At 33.5% G+C, this 10,082-nt stretch overlaps 1 long non-coding RNA gene across 2 annotated transcripts; it reads right to left on the bottom strand.

Annotated features, from left to right (window-relative positions):
* Window positions 1–5,422: 5,422 nt before the first annotated feature.
* Window positions 5,423–8,654, bottom strand: LOC136064421 (uncharacterized). 2 transcript variants are annotated; one of them, XR_010626034.1, is made up of 3 exons: window positions 8,320–8,654; window positions 5,972–6,117; window positions 5,423–5,873 (listed from the first exon to the last, which is right to left on the bottom strand). It is a non-coding gene; the product is annotated as an uncharacterized LOC136064421 (long non-coding RNA). The 2 variants fall into 2 exon arrangements; XR_010626035.1 differs by lacking the exon at window positions 5,972–6,117.
* Between the last annotated feature and the right edge of the window lie 1,428 nt (window positions 8,655–10,082).

Genomic DNA, 10,082 nt, shown 5'->3' with positions numbered 1-10,082 from the left:
CCCCCCCCCCCCCCAACTCAGACCTGAAGCGGGCAAGAACTTGAGGATGAGTGACCTATTCAACGCAGCCACTAAGCAGTGGCATACACGGTACTACTCAATACTTTCATGCCTACTATTGTGACAGATATCCAGCTCATTAACCTCACGAAACAGAAGCTCAAGATAGGCTACTCTAGAAGGAAAATTAGAAGGGTGCATTCTCAGTGAAATAGCCTATCAAGTTGCTATAAGGATGAAACAACAAGAGCAAGTGGAGAACTCTTTGGCCCAGAAGGATAGAAGACTAAGGAACCGTATATGGAAGTTAAATATTCCTCCCAAAGTTTGAATTTTGTATCGCATGCGTGCTCCGATATACTCTCTACTAGCACAAACTTACGTCAAAGGAGAATCCACTGAACCCGCCTGTGCAATATGCCAACAACATGATGAAACCGTGGCCTATGCTCTTTGGGGCTATCCATTGGCTAGAAATGTTTAGGCTCGGTAAAGGGTAAAATACAGAAACAGAGCTCTGAAGTGGAGGACTTTTATATTCTGGTGAGGGAACTTATGGCAGTTCTTACAAAAAAGAGTTGGAGGTATGGGCTATTGTATCTTGGTCTATCTGGAATTCGCGCAACAGGTACTTGTTTAACAAAAAACAATCTCAACCTGCGGACATCTTGCAATGAGCGTTGTCACTTTTGCAGGAATACCATAGACTTTGTCAATAGAGGAGTACAAAGGGGGGTAGCTAACTGTATGCTTGTAAACGAAGAGTGCACACATGCCATGCTGGGTAGTTGATTGGAGTGGCTGTACATTGAAAATAGAATCACAGAGGATACTGAGGTTGAAGATGCCAAAGAAAGCTAACGGCTAGTTTTTGTAACTAATCTATTGTTTATTGAAAAGTCGAAACGATATATATATATATATAAATTTTAATGTTTATAGGTTATAGTTCATAGTTGAAACATGTAAGTTCTTGGGGTTCTAAGTTCTTGAAGCATAGAGTGCACCCCACCTAAAATTTGGTTTGGCAGATCACCATTGTCGTGTAGAATTTGCTTTCAGTTCTTCCGAATAGCCCATACTGTACACAAGAAACATTTCAAGACTAGAGTTGACTCCATTGTCAAAATTTGTGTTACTATCTCTAGGAAAATGGAGTGCGTAACTTGTTAGTACCCACATTGCTTGTACCAAAACATGTGATATAGATTCCTCTTCAGTCCCTCAACCAATTCTGTAAAAATTGGTGGTTTAACAATGAAAATTGCCAGTTCAACCGATATAAACCAAGAACCAAACTCTTTTTCAGTTCTTTGACTACACCAGTTTCTAAAACCACCAGTTATAGACCCGCACATTGCGTGTGATAATTTTTTTATATAAAATATTATTTTAGTCCCTAGACTTTATAAAGAATTTTTTTTTTTTTTTAAGTAGTTTTATCTTATTTTTCATAATCTTGTCTAGCTACTACATTTTTTACCATTATCATATATTTATTGGTTGATGATTTGCATAACATAGACATTAAATAAGAGGTAGAACTATTCATTAAATTTTTTTAAGTCATAGTGTATAAAGATTATGATTATATATATATAAAATTTCCCTAGTTAGAGTTTTATTAGTTTTAAGTTTAAATTTTGTATTATTATATTTAATTGTTGATTATTGATTTAATTAAGTGGATATAATGGTTGATTTTATTACACTATAAAGTTTTCAATGTCCTCTGTATAGCCATTTCTATTTTATTTCTTACTCCTCTTGACTACCTTTTTATTTTCCAAATAACAGTTGTTAATTGATGTTTGATTTCATTTCTTTTTTTCTTCCTTCATTTATTCTTTATAACTTTGTATGTTCCCTTGCTAGTTGTAAATTTTATAGTTATCAATAAGGAATAGATATCATGGATGGCTTAAATGGTTATAGATGTAGTTACGTTAGTGGTATGTCAAAGGTTTTTTTTTTTTTTTTTTCAAGGAAATATGAAAGATATTTCTCTAGTTTGGCCTCAATCAATTAAGATATCCATAATATATTAACGGAAGTAATTATGAGCCTTAAATTTTTTTTTTTTAATGTNTAAAATAGTTTCTCAAAAAAAAAAAAAAAAAAAAAAAAAAAAAAAAAAAACTAAATTAAAATAGATGATTTTGTAAAGGTAAAATTATATGAAAAGTTAAAACTATCCAAGACGAACATTTAACCGCTGGTAGATATGTTTTTTTTGAAGACTAAAAGTATATACGATTGCTTTAGATGGAACTATATAACTATGCAAATATTGTTCCAAGTGGTTCCATCATTTGCAAATTATCAAGTTTGGTGGCCTTAAAAAACATATATTTCATTTTGCAAAAAACTTTACATGAACTCCTCTTTTGTGACAACCTTTTTCTTTTTTTCTTTTTTCTTTTTTCTTTTTTTTCCTTTTTGCCGAAACAACTTAAAAATATTAAGGTTTAAGTTAACACATGTGGTAGTTGTAAAACATGTCAGTGATATGAAAAATAGAAACATCTAAATATTTATAAAAAAAAAAACATTTTTAGTAGATTGTAATATAAAACTTTTTTTTTCTCAATATTTATGTAACTTTTCCCATAAGATCAATATTGTTGGCATCCTTTAAAAATGATACATAATATTTTTGAGAAGAAGAAGCAGAGACAATGCTAACACATAATATAAAATGATTAAGTTTGCGTGATTTAAATTTGTGGCAAAAATATATTAATGTATCTATGATAAAAGTTTTTATCTAAATGATATATAGTAGTTCATATTTTTTTTTAGAATTGATTCAAAAAGTTCATTCTCAATAGCCTTTTAAGTCTACAAATTACTCAATCTATGGGCCTAGACACATTCAAAGGGTGTTATCTAAATTATAAATTATATGACCCTTTATCACACAAATATTTTGATTCCCCCAATGTATGGTAAAGGAAGGCAAGTTTGTGTTTAGCCATTTTCTTGATTTGTGCTACATAATTTAATAGTATGGAGGATGTGATTAGATTTTAATGTTGAATAAAATAAGATGAAAGGAAAACAAAGTAAAAATAAAATATATAGTAATAAACATCAAATTATCCAAGTCATTCTATGTAATATAATAACATTATATTATTATATATTATATGTATAATGCAGTATGATAATATTTAATCAAAGAGAATATAAAAGATAACAATTTAAAACACAAAACTAAATTGTATCAACCCAAAGTAGAATTCTAATTAACACAAAAGTTCATTAACCTAAAGAATTGATGCAATAAAAATAAAAAATAAAAATCGAATAAAAAATGAAAAACAAATTGAGAGAGAGAGAGAAGTAACTTTTTGTGTGAGAAAACTATGCATAGAATAAAAAATAAATAAATAAAAAGTCAAATTTATAGTAAGATGTTGAGAACAAGGTTTTGAAACCGGGACCGGACCATACGGTCCGATCGAAAAACCTCAAACCTCTCATTTTTACAGTTCTTTTAGCCTTCAGAACCGCTCTATGGGAAAAAAGTAGGGACTCGTGCAAACTGCAGTTGAACCTCACGGTTTTGAGAACTGTGATCAGACCGCTTCTCACGGTTCCCTACTTCCCTTTGAATCTGAACATTAAAAAAATAAAAATAAAAAACACAAAGAAACAAGCTTTAAATTCTGGAACCGTGATCAGACCACTTGGCCGGCATGCATTGGACTTTTGTTAGATCTGGAACCAAAAGATTTGTGAGGGAAAAAAAAAAAAAAACTAAACTGAGAAGAAAAAGATGACAAAGTAGGGGCTGTGTGAAGTTGAAACAACAAGTTAGCAACCCAGCACAGATTGCCAATCACAGCCTTCATCTTTGTTATGGCAGCAAACATTATCAAGCCTGCTGATCCTACATTTTGTTACGTGCCATCACATATTCGTAATTCAGAACAATATTGGCCACATTTCATGGTACTTTGTGAATTTGGTATATTGACTTGATTTTATTCAATTTATCTTTATGGTTATACCACGTCTTTCATTTCACATGGTATTTTTGTGGCAATGGTTAGGGTTGCATTGGTGCGATTGATGGGGTTCACGTCCTTGTGGTCTTACCAGTTGATGAGCAACACCCATACAAAGGAAGGAAAGGGATCACAACAACGAATTGCATGTGCGCATGTGATTTTGACATGAAATTCACTTTCATGTGGGTTGGATGGGAAGGGTTAGCACATCACACAAGAATCTTTTTAAGTTGCCTCAATAATGAGAGTGACAACTTCCTAAAACCTTCAACTGGTTTGTAAATATGCAGTTTAATTACAGTATTAAAGTATGTATCATGTAGTGAAAATGCTAATGTAATAAACGTGTTCATTTGCAGGAAAGTATTATCCTGTTGATTCAGGGTACCCTATGAAAAGAAGGTTTCTTGCACCATATAAGGGGGAGAGGTACCACATCCCCAATTTTCAACAAGGTGAAGAGCTGCATCATCTAAAGGAGAAATTTAATTATCTCGATTCATCACTTTGTTCAGTCATAGAACAAACTTTTGAAGTTTGGAAGAATAGATAGAGAATTTTGAGAAGTATGACGTCCTTTCATATACGCACTCAAAATTGCATCATTGTTGCTACAATGGTTCTTCACAATTTTATTGGAGCATATGAAAGCAATGATGTTGAACGTGGACATTCTACACGGGGCACATATGGAAGTAGCAAAGGAGGTCATTACGATGGAATGGCACGTGTGATCTTAATCTTGGATGAAGCTAAGATGAAAGAGGTTCGAAACAATATCACAGCATCGATATGCGTCCAACGTAGGACTTAAGTTGTTACGGAAGTTATATTTCCCTCAATTGATTATGGTGACTATTATTTTTGTCACAATAGAAATTAGTGTGGTTGAAAATACCATTAACATTATGATAATATTTTTGTGGGGACCATAATTGATGGTTCGCAAACTTCAATGTAATACCATTTTGTTTTGTGGTGATTTTTTGTTGGTAAGCAGAACTGATGGCTCACAAAACTTGATTGTAATACCTTTGATTTATGAATCTGTATATATCATTACATGTGAAACTCATCAGTATTGCAACAATAGATTTCAAGCTTACAAGGGACTTTTGAATAGACTCCAATCTTATCTAAACAAGAGATAAACTCAACGGATTTTAAGATTGCAATAGTAATCTGCCAGGAATTTAAAAAAGAAAAAATAAAGAAAACAAAATCTGCCCTCAATTTGTTTTAAAGACACCAAGAACCCTAACTATCAATTGCTAGCAAAGTGTATATAAATAAATACATATAATATATATATATATATATGTATAAATAGACACACATATACTTGACCATTAACATTATCTCCATCAAACATCTCCATATTGTTTTAAGAAGTACAACTACATACATATCATAAATTGTTACCTGCAATTCAGAATAAGTTGTACGATTAACATGCAAAACAAATGTAATAATACAAGTCTATTTATTACATATATACGCATCCCATTATGGCAAGCACATCTGCCTGATTTTAACTTCCCTAAACCTACTAGACAAGATAAGCAATACTACAAACATAACCCAAGAGACTATTAGAGTTACTGTCAACTTCTTTGCTTTCTTTTCAGAAATCATGTGTGCAACCTTGGCTTTTTCAGCCATTCGTTTTACAAATCGCTCTCTTTCCAATGTTGCGTCTCTCAGGGCATGTGTTTGCTTCAACTCTTCATTAGCAACTTCCACTGCATGCTCCAGTCGCTTGAATTTGACTATAACTATAGGTGCTATTGTTGCGCCACGCATACAACAAATGCTAGTGTCTAACCACTTGAAGAACTTGCATGCACGGTTATCATTCTGCACAATAAAATACAACATATAAACAGGAATACAACGAATTGGTTCTTTTAATGCACAACACAAATATTTTGCCAATATTTGGATATGGTACTTACTGGCGACCAATAGCGACAAGTATAAAACCTCCTACCAAATGTATGAAGTTTCTAGGAAGTCCTAATGATGCAGTTGTCAATGTTACAAAAATGGCCATCAGAACTGGAGAGATAGTTACTTGTTTCCGACATTGGCATATTTTTCTCTTGAAAAAGAAAAATAGAGAATAAGGTGCATATGTAAGTATTCAATATAATTGAAGAAATAAGAAAGCTAAATAACATCAACCTAATAAGAAATCTCACTAGTAACAAGTTAAACTCCTAGTGTGCTGCTTAATTTGAAGATAGCAATATTTGCTCAAAAAACAAAAACAAAAACAAAAGGTAGCACAATCAGCTAGGGACCAAAAAGAATATTTATTAAAATGGGATTAAGACTTTAAACTGCTATACATAATTGGATAGGATAAAATATAAGTTAGAACTTTGGGAGACTGCTTGCATTCTAATTGGTGAGTTATTTATCTTTTTATGCTAATTGTAAGTGTGATATTTATTTTACATTTGGATTGCATGTTTAATCCTCTTTCATTGAACTTTCACAAGATTGCTGATACAAATATTTACAATTGGAACAACAATTTCTCTTATCAGTAACATGTCTCCCCCCAAAAGGGCCTCTTAACCATTTCTTACCTAGAAAAAACTCTCCATGTCAACGACTAAAAGAAATTTTTTTTTTTTTTTTTTGAGTGCTTCATATATTATATAAATTAAGAAAGTCTGATTCCTTCATTTTACTTTTTTGATTGTTAGCCTGTTGAGCCCCATAATTAGAATGAATATTTCATTTCGTAGCTTATGCTCAAGGTACTGGCATAGTCAACTAATCTGAATCCTATTGATAGGTAATGGGATAAACCCTTAATAAGTGATGTCATACACTCATGTGGGAATGGTAGTAGGTTTAAGTACCCTAGGCTACAGGCCAAGTGTAGCCCCTATCTTGATAATGGGCTAAAACTTCTTAAATTGTCTAGCGGCCTGATTCCTCTTCATTGTGTTTATCCTTGATTCCATTTTGTTTTTGGCCTAAGAGCTTAATGGAAAATGGTAGTGGTGGCAGTATAGCCATCAAGGTCAAGTTAAAACACTTTGTTGTTTAGGATTAATATATTAGGGACTTTGTCAATAGTTCAATTTAAGATATATTTAATGCTTTATTATTCAAAATCCTAAAAGCATTATGCACCTAGGGGGAATATGACCGTGACTGCAATTGTAGGCAACCAACCTTGGTTGCACCTTGTTGTAGGGTATGGTGCTTGTTACTTAGAGATCTCAGTATGAATACAAGTCAAATGTTGAAAAGCTCTTTGATAATAATAATCATGATGATGCTAAGACTATTTTACTTAACTAATGAAGTTGGAATATTTTGGGACCAAGAGCAGAGCTAGCCAGGAAACAAAAATGTATATGTTTCAAGTTCAGGATGTAATAATGACTTTAGCTCCATTGTATTGGTTAACATATTTTAGGGACCTCCTGTTATATTTCCTAGTGACGTGTGTGGGGCCCTAATAGATTCTAGGAAAAGGTTTCAATTAGGGCACCATTGTATTGTCAAAGTCTATTTATTAGCAACTGCATTGCACCATAAGAACATGGCACCAATTGGCACTATCCTAGCAATTTGTAACTGGCACATTATTATCAACAATTGGCATTATCCTTGCAAGCTATAAACTTAATCTATCATCAATTTACTAAAATCTCCCATCTCTTTTCAAATTTTATTTGAACTTTACTCTCCCACGAGTTCCTTGCACCATTGGCATTATGTAATCATTCCAAATTCACCATTAATAAATTATAGTCTGAAGAGAAATTCATGGTAAAATGGTGGGATACATTCAAAATTGCTAGAGTAGTCAATTTTATTCAACAGCCACCAACTTCCCAAGCGAACAATCTCAATTTTTGATTCAAAGATCAAATATTCAATCAAAATTTTACCAAACACTCTCCAAGAAAGTGGTAAAGTAAAAACTGAAGGGTGCCCTCTCTCAGCTCAGTGGAGAAAATGACAAAAACAATAACCAAGAAAGTTCAAGTAGCACCTAGAAACTAAACCCCCGGCTAGGCAATAGATTCACATTCACAACATCCAATTTACTATTGCTGATTAACTGACTATTAGCAATTCAATCAATCAAAATGTGGCCTAAAGATCAAAACTTTGTAAAATGGCAAAGTAACTAATAAATAGAGAGGACTAAACTTGCACTCTATCAAATCAAATGAACTAAATTCCAGCAAATGAAAAGAAACCCATTAACAAGAACTAAAATTCGAACAAAACAGGACAGAAAATAGTGAAAAAAAAAATTGAGAAAACTCACCTTAGGGAAGTGGGTTTTGCTTTTTTTTTGCTTCTGGTTTTTGAGCTCAGACAAATTCAGCTTCTTTTTCATGTGTGTCCCAGGTCCCAACTGCCATTCATTTCAAGTTTCAAGGAGTATTGTCATGGCTGGCAGAGGAGTGAAATTGGTGAAGAGGGTGAAATGGGTTTATGGAAGGAAGAGTATACCAGAGGGAACCCGATCTTCACCGTTGTCGGATTGGGTTGTCTTCCTCATGGATTTCTTGTCTAAGCTCTTTGCCAATGTTGAACCAAATTGTCTTCCTCATGGATTTCTTTGGTGGACATGGACTTCTCTTCTCGAAGACACAAGTGTTAGGGTGGAAGAGGAATGAATAGGGGAAAAAAAAAAAAAACAAAAGCAACTCTTAAATACTTTCAGCTGAGCTACAGTAGTTAGACCCAAAAATAATCAGTTGGCGTTTTTCAATTATTTACTACAGTATTTTCAGTTTTTAGCAAAATCCGCAGTATCCAAACAGACTTTAAATATGTGTTTTCTCTTACTTGGTTCCTATTCGGTTCATTCCTTCACTAAGACAAGGGTTCCTTCATTTTTAAAATATGCATTTTCTCTCTTTGCTCCAAAAATAGGTTCATTAAGATTATGTTGAATTGTGCAATGTGAAATATAGGGTTCTGTCAAGATGATGAGTATGCATGTATGACCTGTGCATGCATGCACATGCTTAACACTTACATACGCAACATTATGCCATGCCTACACAGCCCTAGCACCAAAATATTGCAAACCCTAGATCTAGGGCATCTAGTGTAAAAATGCATGATATCCTTGTCACCTGTTTGCTTCTTTCAAATCTTCTTATACTCCTTTTAATGCATGAATTAGATGGGAACCAAATTACTAATTGAAAATGGCCTCTGGATCCATTAGATAAGGATAACTATTAGGTGCCTAATTTTGAACTCAAAAGTTTGATTAAGTTGGACATTCGTATAGGGTCAAGAGCAATTCTTGGACCTAAACCTAGTGGTGATGGTGAATCCATTCTCCCTCTAAACCCTGAGTTATTGGTGTATTTATGGATCTAACTATCTAAGTGTAGGACAGATTTACACTGGGTTGCTTTAAAAAAGATCCATTCAAATGGAAAACGTGATGACATTCATGAGTCGCCCCTTAGAGCACTCACAGTGGGGAGTTTGGGGACTTCACCGTGGAAATAGAGTTATACTTTGACATACCATTAGGCCACTATCAAATGAGGTTTCACTAAAGGAGCCCAAAATAGCACACATAGGCACACGAAACAAATTGTATATCCCGATAATGTCGGCCAACACCTTGGACTCCACTTGAGGCATCAAGTTACAAACCCTTAACGCTATCAATTTACACAATTCGTGTTCAAGCCCATAGTGGGCTTTGGTGTATTTACATTTTTAGCTTTGACGACTAGCATGGATCAACTTGATCCATGTTGGGATGAAGTAATGGGTGTCCTAACTTGTGGGCAACTTTATGAAGGAGGATGAAGTGGAAACCCTATATTGGACCAACCAATATATAGTGATTTTAGAAATGTGGTCTAGAGGGTGATCCATTTTGAATGTGTTTAGTTTGTATTGGTGAGTCCATTAGAAGAAGTAAATGGATCGAAAAGAAAAATGAAAAAAACCAAATGCACAAAATAACAATAACGATAATGATCTTTAAGATAAAAATATCCCTAATGGAGTTGGTAAACAAACAAATCTATTATTCATAGTTTGGGCCTAAAT

Source organism: Quercus suber, unplaced genomic scaffold (assembly GCF_002906115.3).
Source record: "Quercus suber isolate HL8 unplaced genomic scaffold, Cork oak 2.0 scaffold_685, whole genome shotgun sequence".
NCBI classification, from domain to species: domain Eukaryota; kingdom Viridiplantae; phylum Streptophyta; class Magnoliopsida; order Fagales; family Fagaceae; genus Quercus; species Quercus suber.
Note: the sequence above shows the minus strand (reverse complement) of the source record. Positions and strands in the feature narration are given on the sequence as shown.